Source organism: Coregonus lavaretus (genome assembly GCF_964263955.1).
Source record: "Coregonus lavaretus genome assembly, chromosome: 28".
NCBI classification, from domain to species: Eukaryota; Metazoa; Chordata; class Actinopteri; order Salmoniformes; family Salmonidae; genus Coregonus; species Coregonus lavaretus.
The window spans coordinates 38133214-38149431 of NC_140015.1; the positions used below are offsets into that span (position 1 = coordinate 38133214).

A 16218-nucleotide genomic window follows, 5' to 3' on the forward strand; every position below is an offset into this window, starting at 1 on the left:
ACGAGAAGAACGGAGTCCTCACAGGTACTGTACCTAGTATAGTAGAGTATGTAACCCTAACCTTCTCTGGAAAGACCCCAACGAGAAGAGTCCTCCCAGATAACTAGGCCTACTGTAGGCATACTCTGTGGTTCACCCTGTTTGTTGAATGTGTGGTGTGTTTGGTTGGGTAGTGTGGTATCAAAAGTATCAATTTCTGTGCAAATGGACAATACATATCTATTCTATTCCATTCTATTGGCTTCTATTCTATTTCCATTTGTCCTCTGTATCAGTCTAACCAGCTGTGCTGTCCCTCCCCTACAGGCTACCGTATCTCATGGGAGGAGTTTAACCGGACTAACACCCGGGTCACCCACTACCTCCCTAACCTGACCCAGGAGTACCGGGTCACCGGGCTGACCGCCCTCACCACCTACACCATCCAGGTGGCTGGGATGACCTCCAAGGGACAGGGTCAACTGTCTTCTTCTACTATATCATCTGGTGTACCCCCAGGTTAGTACCTCCCCTAACCCTACCCCAGGTTAGTACCTCCCCCTAACTCTAACCCAAGGTTAGTACCAAACCCTACCCCCAGGTTAGTACCTCCCCCTAACCCTCCCAAAGGTTAGTACCTCCCCCTAACCCTACCCCAGGTTAGTACCTACCCCCTAACCCTAATTCCAGTCCCCTAACCCTGACCCAGTCCCCTAACCCTAACCCCAGTCCCCTAACCCCAGCCATTTCCGAACCCCATCCATTCCCTAACCCCAGCCATTCTCTAACCCCAGCCATTCCCTAATCCCATCCATTCCCTAACCCCAGCCATTCCCTAACCCCAGCCATTCCCTAACCCCAGCCATTCTCTAACCCCAGCCATTCCCTAATCCCATCCATTCCCTAACCCCAGCCATTCCCTAACCCCAGCCATTCCCTAACCCCAGCCATTCTCTAACCCCAGCCATTCCCTAACATCAGTCCCCTAACTCCAGCCATTCTCTAACACCAGCCATTCTCTAACCCCGGCCATTCCCAAACCCCAGACATTCTCTAACGCCAGCCATTCCCTAACCCCAGCCATTCTCTAACCCCAGCCATTCTCTAAACCCAGCCATTCCCTAACCCCAGCCATTCCCTAACCCCAGCCATTTCCTAACCCCAGCCATTCTCTAACCCCAGCCATTCTCTAACCCCAGCCATTCCCTAACCCCAGCAGTCCCCTAACCCAAGCCATTCTCTAACCCCAGCCATTCTCTAACCCCAGCCATTCTCTAACCCCAGCCATTCCCTAACCCCAGCCGTTCCCTAACCCCATTGAGAGTCTCGTCTTTTCCCTCCAAATGCTCTTATGATTGTTGGTAAACAACAACTCAGGTTGGTTGAGCTCCTTCTGTTCCCCTCCTAAGTTGGATGTTGCTCCAGCCTGCACCTCGCCAAATCAGGTGGAAGCTTTCTCCTCTCTACAATCCAGTCACTCTGTTCCCATATCCACCACTCTCATTGGCTAGCTCTCCTCCATTACCTCCATCCCTGATCTCACTGTGTCTCTCCACCATTATCTCCATCCCTGATCTCACTGTGTCTCTCCATTATCTCCATCCCTGATCTCACTGTGTCTCTCCACCATTATATCCATCCCTGATCTCATTGTGTCTCTCCATTATCTCCATCCCTGATCTCACTGTGTCTCTCCACCATTATCTCCATCCCTGATCTCACTGTGTCTCTCCACCATTATCTCCATCCCTGATCTCACTGTGTCTCTCCATTATCTCCATCCCTGATCTCACTGTGTCTCTCCTCCATTATCTCCATCCCATATCTGTCACGCCCTGGCTCTGGGGACTCTAGTATGTTGAGCCAGGGTGTGAGTGTTCATTTGTTTATGTTCTAGTTTGTATTTCTAGGTTGGCCTGAGTGACTCCCAATCAGAGGCAACGAGTGTCAGCTGGTTGTCTCTGATTGGGAGCCATATTTAAACTGTCTATCTTTCCCTTTGTGTTTGTGGTTTCTTGTTCTTATTTGGTTTGTTTATGTAACCAGAGACATCACGTTTTCGTCTGTTGTTTTGATCGTGTGATCATACTCTAATAAATATAAATATGTTCACCTTCAACGCTGCGCATTGGTCCTCCTCCTTAGACGATCGTGACAATATCTCACTGTGTCTCTCCTCCTCCGTATGCAGAGATGCCGGGCCCCCCCACCAACATAGCCATCTCCAACATCGGCCCCCGCTCTGTGGCCCTGCAGTTTAAACCTGGCTACGATGGCAAGACATCCATCTCACGCTGGCAGGTCGAAGCACAGGTGAGAGACACATCCAATCAATCAATCAATCAAGCAAGCAAGCAGACAAGCAATCAATCAATTAAACCTTAAGTGAATTTAAAAAAATCTTAGTCTCTCTTTCTCTCCCGCTCTCTCTCTCTCTCTCTCTCTCTCTCTCTCTCTCTCTCTCTCTCTCTCTCTCTCTCTCGCTCTCTCGCTCTCGCTCTATATATATCTCCACCCCCCCTCTCCCTCTCCCACTCCCCCCTCAATACCCCCATCCCTCTCTCTCTTCTTCCTCCTCTCTCTATCTCAATCTGCCCCCTCCCTCTCCCCCCTCTCTCCCTCTCTCTCTAGATTGGTATAATCGGGGAGAATGAGGAGTGGGTGATGGTCCACCAGTTGCCCAACGAGCCTGATGCCCGCTCCCTGGAGGTCCTGGACCTGAACCCCTACACCTCCTACAGGTACAGTAGAACATCACTAATACAGCTATGACAGGTACCTAACCCTACACCTGGTACAGGTACAGTAGAACATCACTAATACAGCTACAACAGGTACCTAACCCTACACCTGGTACAGGTACAGTAGAACATCACTAATACAGCTACGACAGGTACCTAACCCTACACCTGGTACAGGTACAGTAGAACATCACTAATACAGCTACGACAGGTACCTAACCCTACACCTGGTACAGGTACAGTAGAACATCACTAATACAGCTACGACAGGTACCTAACCCTACACCTCCTACAGGTACAGTAGAACATCACTAATACAGCTATGACAGGTACATAACCCTACACCTGGTACAGGTAGAGTAGAACATCACTAATACAGCTACGACAGGTACCTAACCCTACACCTCCTACAGGTAAAGTAGAACATCACTAATACAGCTACGACAGGTACCTAACCTTACACCTCCTACAGGTACAGTAGAACATCACCAATACAGCTACGACAGGTACCTAACACTACACCTGGTACATGTACAGTAGAACATCACTAATACAGCTATGACAGGTACCTAACCCTACACCTGGTACAGGTAGAGTGGAACATCACTAATACAGCTACGACAGGTACCTAACCCTACACTTCCTACAGGTACAGTAGAACATCACTAATACAGCTACGACAGGTACCTAACCTTACACCTCCTACAGGTACAGTAGAACATCACCAATACAGCTACGACAGGTACCTAACCCTACACCTGGTACAGGTACAGTAGAACATCACTAATACAGCTACGACAGGTACCTAACCCTACACCTGCTACAGGTACAGTAGAACATCACCAATACAGCTACGACAGGTACCTAACCCTACACCTGGTACAGGTAGAGTAGAACATCACTAATACAGCTACGACAGGTACCTAACCCTACCGGTACCTAACCCTACACCTCCTACAGGTACAGTAGAACATCACTAATACAGCTATGACAGGTACCTAACCCTACACCTGCTACAGGTACAGTAGAAAATCACTAATACAGCTACGACAGGTACCTAACCCTACACCTGCTACAGGTAGAGTAGAACATCACTAATACAGCTACGACAGGTACCTAACCCTACAGGTACTTAACCCTACACCTCCTACAGGTACAGTAGAACATCACTAATACAGCTATGACAGGTACCTAACCCTACACCTGCTACAGGTAGAGTAGAACATCACTAATACAGCTACGACAGGTACCTAACCCTACAGGTACCTAACCCTACACCTGCTACAGGTACAGCAGAACATCGCTAATACAGCTACGACATGTACCTAACCCTACAGGTACCTAACCCTACACCTGCTACAGGTAGAGTAGAACATCACTAATACAGCTAAGCCAGGTACCTAACCCTACACCTGGTACAGGTACAGTAGAACATCACTAATACAGCTACGACAGGTACCTAACCCTACACCTCCTACAGGTACAGTAGAACATCACTAATACAGCTATGACAGGTACCTAACCCTACACCTGCTACAGGTACAGCAGAACATCACTAATACAGCTACGACAGGTACCTAACCCTACAGGTACCTAACCCTACACCTGCTACAGGTATAGCAGAACATCACTAATACAGCTACGACAGGTACCTAACACTACACCTGCTACAGGTACAGTAGAACATCACCAATACAGCTACAACAGGTACCTAACCTTACACCTCCTACAGGTACAGTAGAACATCACTAATACCGCTATGACAGGTACCTAACCTTACACCTCCTACAGGTAGAGTAGAACATCACCAATACAGCTACGACAGGTACCTAACCCTACACCTGGTACAGGTACAGTAGAACATCACTAATACAGCTACAACAGGTACCTAACCCTACACCTCCTACAGGTACAGTAGAACATCACCAATACAGCTACGACAGGTACCTAACCCTACACCTGGTACAGGTACAGTAGAACATCACTAATACAGCTACGACAGGTACCTAACCCTACACCTGGTACAGGTACAGTAGAACATCACTAATACAGCTACGACAGGTACCTAACCCTACACCTGGTACAGGTAGAGTAGAACATCACTAATACAGCTACGGCAGGTACCTAACCCTACACCTGCTACAGGTAGAGTAGAACATCACTAATACAGCTAAGCCAGGTACCTAACCTTACACCTGGTACAGGTACAGTAGAACATCACTAATACAGCTACGACAGGTACCTAACCCTACACCTCCTACAGGTACAGTAGAACATCACCAATACAGCTATGACAGGTACCTAACCCTACACCTGGTACAGGTACAGTAGAACATCACTAATACAGCTACGACAGGTACCTAACCTTACACCTGCTACAGGTACAGTAGAACATCACTAATACAGCTACGACAGGTACCTAACCCTACACCTCCTACAGGTACAGTAGAACATCACCAATACAGCTACGACAGGTACCTAACCCTACACCTGGTACAGGTACAGTAGAACATCACCAATACAGCTACGACAGGTACCTAACCCTACACCTGGTACAGGTACAGTAGAACATCACCAATACAGCTACGACAGGTACCTAACCCTACACCTGCTACAGGTACAGTAGAACATCACCAATACAGCTACGACAGGTACCTAACCCTACACCTGGTACAGGTAGAGTAGAACATCACTAATACAGCTACGACAGGTACCTAACCCTACACCTCCTACAGGTACAGTAGAACATCACTAATACAGCTAAGACAGGTACCTAACCCTACACCTGCTACAGGTAGAGTAGAACATCACTAATACAGCTACGACAGGTACCTATCCCTACACCTGATACAGGTACAGTAGATCATCACTAAAACAGCTATAACACGTACCTAACCCTACACCTCCTACAGGTACAGTAGAACATCACTAATACAGCTATGACATGTACCTAACCCTACACCTGCTACAGGTACAGCAGAACATCACTAATACAGCTACGACAGGTACCTAACCCTACAGGTACCTAACCCTACACCTGCTACAGGTATAGCAGAACATCACTAATACAGCTACGACAGGTACCTAACACTACACCTGCTACAGGTACAGTAGAACATCACCAATACAGCTACAACAGGTACCTAACCTTACACCTCCTACAGGTACAGTAGAACATCACTAATACCGCTATGACAGGTACCTAACCTTACACCTCCTACAGGTAGAGTAGAACATCACCAATACAGCTACGACAGGTACCTAACCCTACACCTGGTACAGGTACAGTAGAACATCACTAATACAGCTACGACAGGTACCTAACCCTACACCTCCTACAGGTACAGTAGAACATCACCAATACAGCTACGACAGGTACCTAACCCTACACCTGGTACAGGTACAGTAGAACATCACTAATACAGCTACGACAGGTACCTAACCCTACACCTGGTACAGGTACAGTAGAACATCACTAATACAGCTACGACATGTACCTAACCCTACACCTGGTACAGGTACAGTAGAACATCACTAATACAGCTACGACAGGTACCTAACCCTACACCTCCTACAGGTACAGTAGAACATCACTAATACAGATATGACAGGTACCTAACCTTACACCTGGTACAGGTACAGTAGAACATCACTAATACAGCTACGACAGGTACCTAACCCTACACCTCCTACAGGTACAGTAGAACATCACCAATACAGCTACGACAGGTACCTAACCCTACACCTGGTACAGGTACAGTAGAACATCACTAATACAGCTACGACAGGTACCTAACCTTACACCTCCTACAGGTACAGTAGAACATCACAAATACAGCTATGACAGGTATCTAACCCTACACCTGGTACAGGTACAGTAGAACATCACTAATACAGCTATGACAGGTACCTAACCCTACACCTGGTACAGGTACAGTAGAACATCACTAATACAGCTACGACAGGTACAGTGGGGGAAAAAATTATTTAGTCAGCCACCAATTGTGCAAGTTCTCACACTTAAAAGATGAGAGAGGCCTGTAATTTTCATCATAGGTACACGTCAACTATGACAGACAAAATGAGAATATTTTTTCCAGAAAATCACATTGTAGGATTTTTTACGAATTTATTTGCAAATTATGGTGGAAAATAAGTATTTGGTCAATAACAAAAGTTTCTCAATACTTTGTTATATACCCTTTGTTGGCAATGACACAGGTCAAACGTTTTCTGTAAGACTTCACAAGGTTTTCACACACTGTTGCTGGTATTTTGGCCCATTCCTCCATGCAGATCTCCTCTAGAGCAGTGATGTTTTGGGGCTGTCACTGGGCAACACAGACTTTCAACTCCCTCCAAAGATTTTCTATGTGTCACGGTTCAGACAGACGACAAGAGGACCACAATTGCGTCACACCAGAAAGTTTATTAAAACTTAAGGGAAAAGGGAAGTAGGGAGTGAGTGAAGGCTCCAGGGGTTATTCCGTCCAATGTGCTGGGTCTGTGCCCCCCCCCAGTGGCAGCGATGCGTCCGATGACGCCGGTGGTTGGTGGTCCAGAAGTCCTGGGGGGGAGGAAACACAGACACAACGGGGCGGATGAAACAAGGCAGAAGTACAGTTCAAGGGAAATCCAAATACGTTGTAGCAAGGCAGAAGGCTGGTCAGAGTTACCGGGGTCGAAGAGTAGTCAGGAGTCGTAATGGCAGAAAGCAGGTCTGGTTTTCCTGGGGCAGAAGAGTATCCAAGAATCAGGCAGGTCCGGGGTCACAAAACAAGGGTGAGCCAGAAGCGCGAGCAAACAGGTTCCGGGTGTGAGCTTTGCAGACGATCTGACAAAGGAGAGCTGAAAGACAGGACTTTAAATACTGGGAGAGGTTAGTGGGTAATGCAGCGCAGCTGGCAGAGTAATTAGAGCCGAGCAGAGCAGGGACAGGTGGAGCTAGTTAGGCTGAGTAGAGAGAGAGTGGTGAGCAGAGTGGAAGATAGTGGAAACAAATTAAGGTGGTAACCCGGTGGAGTGAGAGGGCTCATGACAGAACCCCCCCCCCAAGGGACGGCCCCAGAAGTCCCAAGAGCAACACCACGCCGGGCGGGAGGAGGGGAGCCGGAGGAGGGCTAGAACTCCTCCGAACGGTCCGAGCGAACGTCCTCATCCTCGGAGGAAGCCGGAGGGCCGTGGTCGGGAGATGGGACCGGTCCCGAGACAGGATCAGGCACAGGACAGGAAGCCGAGCGGGCAGGACGGTTAGGGATCCCTCTGGGGCGGCCCCTACGGATTGCAGGTTGATCAGGATGCCGTTGGTGGAAGGCGGTGATGAGAGTCCTATCCACAATCCGACTAGCTGGCACCCAGGTCCTTTCCTCAGGTCCATAGCCCTCCCAGTCAATGAGGTACTGGAGACCCCTACCCCTCCGTCTGGACCGAAGCAGGCGGCGGACGGTGTAAACCAGACCACCATCGACGAGCTGTGGAGGAGGAGGACAAGGCGCAGCAGGGACCAGCGGACTCTCATGAATGGGCTTAATCTTAGACACATGGAAAGTGGGGTGCACCCTCATGGAATTAGGCAGTTGGAGCCGGACAGCAGTTGGGCTAATCACTCTTATGATAGGGAATGGGCCAATGAACCGAGGTGCCAGCTTTTGCGACTCCACCCTGAGTGGCAGGTTCCTTGACGACAACCACACCCTTTGACCAACATGGTAGGTGGGAGCAGGGATTCTCCGACGGTTGGCCCCGGTAGTGTAGCTGGCAACGGATCTGAGGAGTGTGGCTCGGGCTTGTGACCAGGTGCGGCGACATCGACGGGCAAAAGCCAGTGCAGATGGGCAAGTAACCTCCCCTTCCTGGCTGGCAAATAGAGGAGGCTGGTATCCATAAACACATTGGAAAGGGGACATACCGATGGCAGAGCAGGTCAGAGAATTGTGTGCGTACTCCACCCATGTCAATTGCTGCGACCAGGAGTGGGGGTTGCGTGAAGTCATGCATCGCAGTGCCTTCTCGAGCTCCTGATTTGCCCGCTCTGACTGCCCATTGGATTGGGGATGGAATCCGGAAGTCAGACTGACTGTGGCTCCCAGCAGGTGACAGAACTCCTTCCAAAAAGCGGAGGAGAATTGTGGACCACGGTCAGAAACTACATCCTTTGGCAGTCCGTGGATCCGGAAGACGTGTTCCAGGACCACCTGGGCGGTCTCCTTGGCGGTTGGGAGCTTGGGGAGGGGAATGAAGTGTGCCATCTTGCTGAATCGGTCAACTATGGTGAGAATGACGGTCATGCCACTTGAAGGGGGCAGCCCCGTGACAAAGTCAAGGGCGATGTGAGACCAGGGACGTCTGGGCACAGGCAGGGGCTGCAGCAATCCGGCTGGGGGCTGGCAGGACGACTTGTGTTGGTTGCAGGTGGGGCAGGCTTGGACGAATTCCCGTACATCCTTTCTCAGAGAGGGCCACCAGAACCTCTGGGCGAGCAGGTTGTAAGTGCGGGTGGAGCCAGGGTGACAAGCTAGGCGGGAGTCATGTCCCCACTGAACGACCTGGGACCTCAGGTTTTCGGGAACAAAAAGGCGGTCAGCTGGGCAAGTGCTGGGACCGGGCTGGTTACGGAGAGCTTCCAGCACCTGTTCCTCAACAGCCCAGGTCAGAGCTGCTACGATGCAGGGACTTGGCAGAATCGACACAGGATCCTTGGAGGGGTTGTCATCCTTCTGGAATTGACGGGAGAGGGCGTCTGGCTTGGTGTTGCGTGATCCAGGCCGGTATGACAGAGTGAAATTAAACCTGGTGAAGAACAGGGCCCAGCGGGACTGCCTGGAGTTCAACCGTTTGGCCGTGCGGATGTACTCCAAGTTCTTATGATCGGTCCAAACGAGAAATGGAATGGTGGACCCCTCCAGCCAGTGACGCCACTCCTCCAAGGCAAGCTTCACAGCCAGCAGCTCTCGGTTCCCTATGTCGTAATTGCACTCAGAGGGGGACAACCGACGTGAGAAAAAGGCACAGGGATGGAGCTTCCTATCCTCCGCAGCCCACTGAGAAATCACAGCACCAACTCCCACATCCGAGGCGTCCACCTCCACAATGAATTGCCGGTCCACATCAGGCATCTGGAGGATGGGAGCGGAGGTGAACCTTACCTTGAGGGTACTGAAGGCCTTGTCGGCTGCTGGGGTCCAGGTGAAGGGTTGCTTGGTGCTGGTTAGAGCAGTGAGAGGGGCAGCAACGGTACTGTAGTTCCGGATAAACTTTCTATAGAAGTTAGCAAACCCCAGAAACTGTTGCAGCTTCTTTCTGTTCTCCGGAACTGGCCATGAAGTGACTGCTGATACTTTGGCAGGATCCATTTGGATACTTCCCTCTGCCACTATGTACCCCAGGAAGGCCACTGTCTTGACGTGAAACTCACATTTCTCTGCCTTGGCGTAGAGGGAATTCTCCAGAAGACGATGAAGGACTTGCTGGACATGGCGGGTGTGTTCAGACAGGTTTCTGGAGTAGATTAAGATGTCATCCAGGTAAACGAAGACAAACTTGTTTAACATGTCCCGCAGTACATCATTCACTAGAGCCTGGAACACAGCAGGAGCATTGGTGAGGCCAAAAGGCATAACCAGATACTCGTAGTGGCCTGTTGGTGTATTGAATGCGGTCTTCCATTCATCTCCCTCCCGGATCCGCACTAGGTGGTAAGCGTTTCTGAGATCCAACTTGGTAAAAACAGTGGCTCCCTGGAGCAACTCAAAAGCAGAGGTGAGCAGAGGGAGAGGGTAACGGTTTTTCACTGTGATGTCGTTGAGTCCCCTGTAGTCGATGCAGGGGCGAAGAGATCCGTCCCTCTTCCCCACAAAGAAGAAGCCAGCACCAGCCGGAGATGAAGACGAACGGATCAATCCTGTGGACAGAGAGTCATTGATGTAGTCCTCCATGGACTTTCTTTCAGGAGCAGACAACGAATAAAGACGGCCCCTTGGAGGGGCTGTTCCAGGGAGGAGGTCGATGGCACAGTCGTACGGTCGGTGAGGGGGCAGAGATGTGGCTCTTGCCTTGTTAAACACTTCTCTGAGACCATGGTAGCATTCTGGGACATGGGAGAGGTCAGGAGCGGAGTTAGTAGGTACTGGCCGAGGGGGTAGTGCGGCAGCAAGCAGGCAGGTTCGGTGGCAGTCCTCCCCCCACTCCCTGATCACCCCGGTCACCCAGTCGAGCTGAGGGTTGTGCCGGCGGAGCCATGGGTAACCCAGGATGAGGGGTTGGCCTGGAGAGGGGAGCAGGTGAAACTGGATAGTTTCTTGATGGTTCCCGGACAGACCCATCAAGACCGGGGCCGTGACATGAGTGACCGATCCGAGTAAGTGTCCGTCCAGTGCCCGGGCAGGAATAGGAGGTGTCAAACGGAGGTTCTCCAGTCCCAGTTGGCGTGCCAGCTTGATGTCCATTATGTTGGCTTCGGCGCCAGAATCCACCAGAGCAGCCAGGGTGTGAGTTGAGTCAGAGAGGCGGAGGTGAACTTGCAGCAGGGGTTTGCGGTCGGAGGACTGGATGGTCATTGAGCTCAACCGGACTCCCCCTATGCCCGGTGAGCTTCGGCTTTTAAAGGGCAGGTTACCACACGATGTCCATCACCTCCACAATAGAGGCAGAGGTTTGAGGTGAAGCGGCGCTGGCGCTCTGCAGGAGTGAGAGAGGCTCGCCCAATCTCCATAGGCTCAGACTGATCAAGCTGACTTGGGTGAGTGGCAGTAGATGACAGGAGCCCAGTCGGATCTCTCCGAATGCCGGTAGTTGGTGGACCTTGGCGCCCCCTCTCACGACGACGGGTCTGTATCCTTCTGTCGATCCGGACAGTCAGTGCGATGGCTTCATCAAGAGTGGAAGGCAGTTCATGGGAGACCAACTCGTCCTTGATATAGTCAGCCAAGCTATGGAAGAACGCGTCCACCAACGATGGTGTGTTCCAAGAACTTCGTCTTGCCAGGGTTCGGAAGTCGATGGAATGGTCTGCGACTGTACGTCTGCCTTGTCGAATACTGAACAGTTCACGAGACGCCTCTGCGGTTGGTGAATCCAGGTCAAACACCTTCAGCATCTCCTCAGCAAACAGGTCGAAGGTTGCACATGCGGGGGTTTGACGTTCGAACTCTGCTGTTCCCCAGAGTCGAGCTCGGCCCGTCAGGTGAGTGATGGCATACCCGACCTTAGCCCCCTCCGTGGCGAAGGTCCTTGGCTGCAAGGAGAACTGAAGTCGGCAGCTAGTCAGGAATGGCCGGACCTGGGTAGAATCGCCGTTGAACCGCTCGGGGTTTCCAATCTTGGGTTCCGGAGCAGCGGCTGCAATGACCGGGGCAGGTAACTCGGAGGCAGGGCTGGTGGGCAGACTGGCTGGGGTAAGGTTGGTGAGGAGTTGGATGATCATGGCGAGTTGTTGTTGCTGCTGCTGGGACTGCTGCTGGTGCTGCTGGAACTGCTGATGCTGTTGGTGGCCGACCTGAAGCAGAGAGGTGATGTCGCCGCTCATGCGGCCTAGCTCTCTCTCAGTGTGTTCCAGGCGTAGCATGGCGGTGGGTTGCTCAGGTTCTTCGGTTTCCATGTCGGGGGAAGTGTGCGCTGAGTCCATGATGGTCAGATCGTACTGTCACGGTTCAGACAGACGACAAGAGGACCACAATTGCGTCACACCAGAAAGTTTATTAAAACTTAAGGGAAAAGGGAAGTAGGGAGTGAGTGAAGGCTCCAGGGGTTATTCCGTCCAATGTGCTGGGTCTGTGCCCCCCCCCAGTGGCAGCGATGCGTCCGATGACGCCGGTGGTTGGTGGTCCAGAAGTCCTGGGGGGGAGGAAACACAGACACAACGGGGCGGATGAAACAAGGCAGAAGTACAGTTCAAGGGAAATCCAAATACGTTGTAGCAAGGCAGAAGGCTGGTCAGAGTTACCGGGGTCGAAGAGTAGTCAGGAGTCGTAATGGCAGAAAGCAGGTCTGGTTTTCCTGGGGCAGAAGAGTATCCAAGAATCAGGCAGGTCCGGGGTCACAAAACAAGGGTGAGCCAGAAGCGCGAGCAAACAGGTTCCGGGTGTGAGCTTTGCAGACGATCTGACAAAGGAGAGCTGAAAGACAGGACTTTAAATACTGGGAGAGGTTAGTGGGTAATGCAGCGCAGCTGGCAGAGTAATTAGAGCCGAGCAGAGCAGGGACAGGTGGAGCTAGTTAGGCTGAGTAGAGAGAGAGTGGTGAGCAGAGTGGAAGATAGTGGAAACAAATTAAGGTGGTAACCCGGTGGAGTGAGAGGGCTCATGACACTATGGGGTTGAGATCTGGAGACTGGCTAGGCCACTCCAGGACCTTGAAATGCTTCTTACGAAGCCACTCCTTCGTTGCCCGGGCTGTGTGTTTGGGATCATTGTCATGCTGAAAGACCCAGCCACGTTTCATCTTCAATGCCCTTGCTGATGGAAGGAGGTTTTCACTCAAAATCTCACGATACATGGCCCCATTCATTCTTTCCTTTACACGGATCAGTCGTTCTGGTCCCTTTGCAGAAAAACAGCCCCAAAGCATGATGTTTCCACCCCCATGATTCACAGTAGGTATGGTGTTCTTTGGATGCAACTCAGCATTCTTTGTCCTCCAAACACGACGAGTTTAGTTTTTACCAAAAAGTTATATTTTGGTTTCATCTGACCATATGACATTCTCCCAATCCTCTTCTGGATCATCCAAATGCACTCTAGCAAACTTCAGACGGGCCTGGACATGTACTGGCTTAAGCAGCGGGACACGTCTGGCACTGCAGGATTTGAGTCCCTGGTGGCGTAGTGTGTTACTGATGGTAGGCTTTTTTACTTTGGTCCCAGCTCTCTGCAGGTCATTCACTAGGTCCCCCTGTGTGGTTCTGGGATCTTTGCTCACCGTTCTTGTGATCATTTTGACCCCACGGGGTGAGATCTTGCGTGGAGCCCCAGATCAAGGGAGATTATCAGTGGTCTTGTATGTCTTCCATTTCCTAATAATTGCTCCCACAGTTGATTTCTTCAAACCAAGCTGCTTACCTATTGCAGATTCAGTCTTCCCAGCCTGGTGCAGGTCTACAATTTTGTTTCTGGTGTCCTTTGACAGCTCTTTGGTCTTGGCCATAGTGGAGTTTGGAGTGTGACTGTTTGAGGTTGTGGACAGGTGTCTTTTATACTGATAACATGTTCAAACAGGTGCCATTAATACAGGTAACGAGTGGAGGACAGAGGAGCCTCTTAAAGAAGAAGTTACAGGTCTGTGAGAGCCAGAAATCTTGCTTGTTTGTAGGTGACCAAATACTTATTTTCCACCATAATTTGCAAATAAATTCATTAAAAATCCTACAATGTGATTTTCAGGATTTTTTTTCTCAATTTGTCTGTCATAGTTGATGTGTACCTATGATGAAAATTACAGGCCTCTCTCATCTTTTTAAGTGGGAGAACTTGCACAATTGGTGGCTGACTAAATACTTTTTTCCCCCACTGTACCTAACCCTACACCTCCTACAGGTACAGTAGAACATCACTAATACAGCTACGACTGGTACCTAACCCTACTGTACATCTGGTAAACACATAGTTATACTGGTAGTCACATACTGACCACACAAAACAACCCATTAGAGTTGGGCTCTGTTCCACGTCAAAGGGATTGTTGTGGAAAACTCGATCCAAGGATTAGGCAGAGACTAATTCTATGGCATAATAGTGAATATTTTAATGCATACTAGCAGCTGCAAGGTAGATCCCTCTCTGATCGCAGTCAGGGAAGGAGCTCCCAGAGTAAATGGTTCCATGTCATATAGTGGGAGGTAATAATACAATCATATTGTTACACAACAGTTATTTATACAAGCAACAGTTCCAGAACACAATGGTCTTGTGTTAGGGTGCCGACATACCAGGAGTCTATGAAAGGCATAACGTCACAGTCCAACACAGAACAATATCATAACCCTTGAGAAGTTATAACAGCTCACCCCAATTATGCCACAACAGGATCAATATTCAATTCATGAGTAGAAAAGTCCATACCCTCTGAATTGACTGAATTGAAATGGGATTGGACCCCAACCCCATGTTCTAAACATTGCTTTTACCAGAACATCCTTTCAAACCCATGATGACATCCATACCTTCCTGTCTGTCCTCCCCTGTAGGTTCCGCATGCGCCAGGTGAACATAGTGGGGACCAGTCCTCCGAGCCAGCCCTCCAGGAAGATCCAGACCCTGCAGGCGCCTCCAGATATTTCCCCCTACAACGTCACCCTCCGAACAGCCTCAGAGAGCAGCCTCTGGCTCCGATGGGTGGTGGGTCCTGACTAGATTGTTTTCCTCATAAGGGCACAATGGAACACATTTACATTTACATTTTAGTCATTTAGCAGACACTCTTACCCAGAGCGACTTACAGTTAGTGCATACATTATTTTATCGAACCCACAACCATGGCGTATCATGCTCCTGTAGTCTAGACAACCTCTACAGGAGCTACAGCCCCCACTGCCTTCAATACAACCGATGCTGTTCATTTTGCCTTCAGAAAAACATTGAGTCGCACCATATTTCCTTTAGCTACACAACTTCTAAATTAATTTCAGTCCAATATAAAGTCGCTATAAGTCCACTGAAAGGAGCATTCAAACAGAAAACCTAAAACACTGTCTTATTCTATTGATTTCAAGACACACAGCAAATTATCAAGAACCCAGCTACAGAAAAGGCAACAAAGTAACACGATACTATTTCTACTGGCTACGGTCATTTCTGCAACATTGTTGCATTCAATAAACAGCCACCCGGCAGCGCCCAAAACCTTTGCGTGTTGCAACGGTCTGTTCTTTGTAATGTGAGGAATAGGCTACACTCGATAGAAAAGGGGGTAAGTAGGCCAATTAAGCTGTTAAAAAGAGAGTCATGAAATGACCCTAGTTCAGCCTAGTTTCAATACCGCAGAGGATCACTGACGAGGGAACAATAAGTAGCCTGGTTGATGATAACAAAAGCGGCTCCCCTCCCAATATTCACCCCCCCGTGGTCCCCCCTATCTGTGCTTCTGTCTGTCTGTTTGTAAGCTGCATGCACTATGATCAAGAAGGAATAAAAGATCCACAATGAAGTTTAAAAAATGAAACTAATTTAAACAGACATTCATACACAATCTCTCTCTCTCTGTCTCTCTCTCTCTCTCTCTCTGTATCTCTGTATCTCTCTCTCTCTCTCTCTCTCTCTGTCTCTCTGTCTCTGTCTCTCTGTCTCTCTGTCTCTCTGTATCTCTCTCTCTCTCTCTCTCTGTACCTCTGTATCTATCTCTCTCTCTCTGTATCTCTCTCTCTCTGTACCTCTGTATCTCTCTCTCTCTCTCTCTCTTTGTATCTCTCTCTCTGTATCTCTGTATCTCTGTCTCTCTGTCAGTCACTCTCTCGCTCTGTTTCTCTGTTTCTCTGTCAGCCAGTTTCTGTCTCTCTGTCAGCCAGTCT

The 16218-nt window shown here is 49.7% G+C and overlaps 1 pseudogene across 1 annotated transcript in view; it reads left to right on the forward strand.

Moving 5' to 3' along the window:
- LOC311103256 (protein sidekick-2-like) overlaps positions 1 to 16218 on the forward strand; it is a 103642-nt pseudogene that overhangs the window by 52576 nt on the left and 34848 nt on the right. The window contains exons 9-12 of the transcript in view: positions 307 to 498; positions 2171 to 2292; positions 2611 to 2720; positions 14899 to 15049. The product of the transcript in view is annotated as a protein sidekick-2-like (transcript). The remainder of the gene's footprint in view (positions 1 to 306; positions 499 to 2170; positions 2293 to 2610; positions 2721 to 14898; positions 15050 to 16218) is intronic.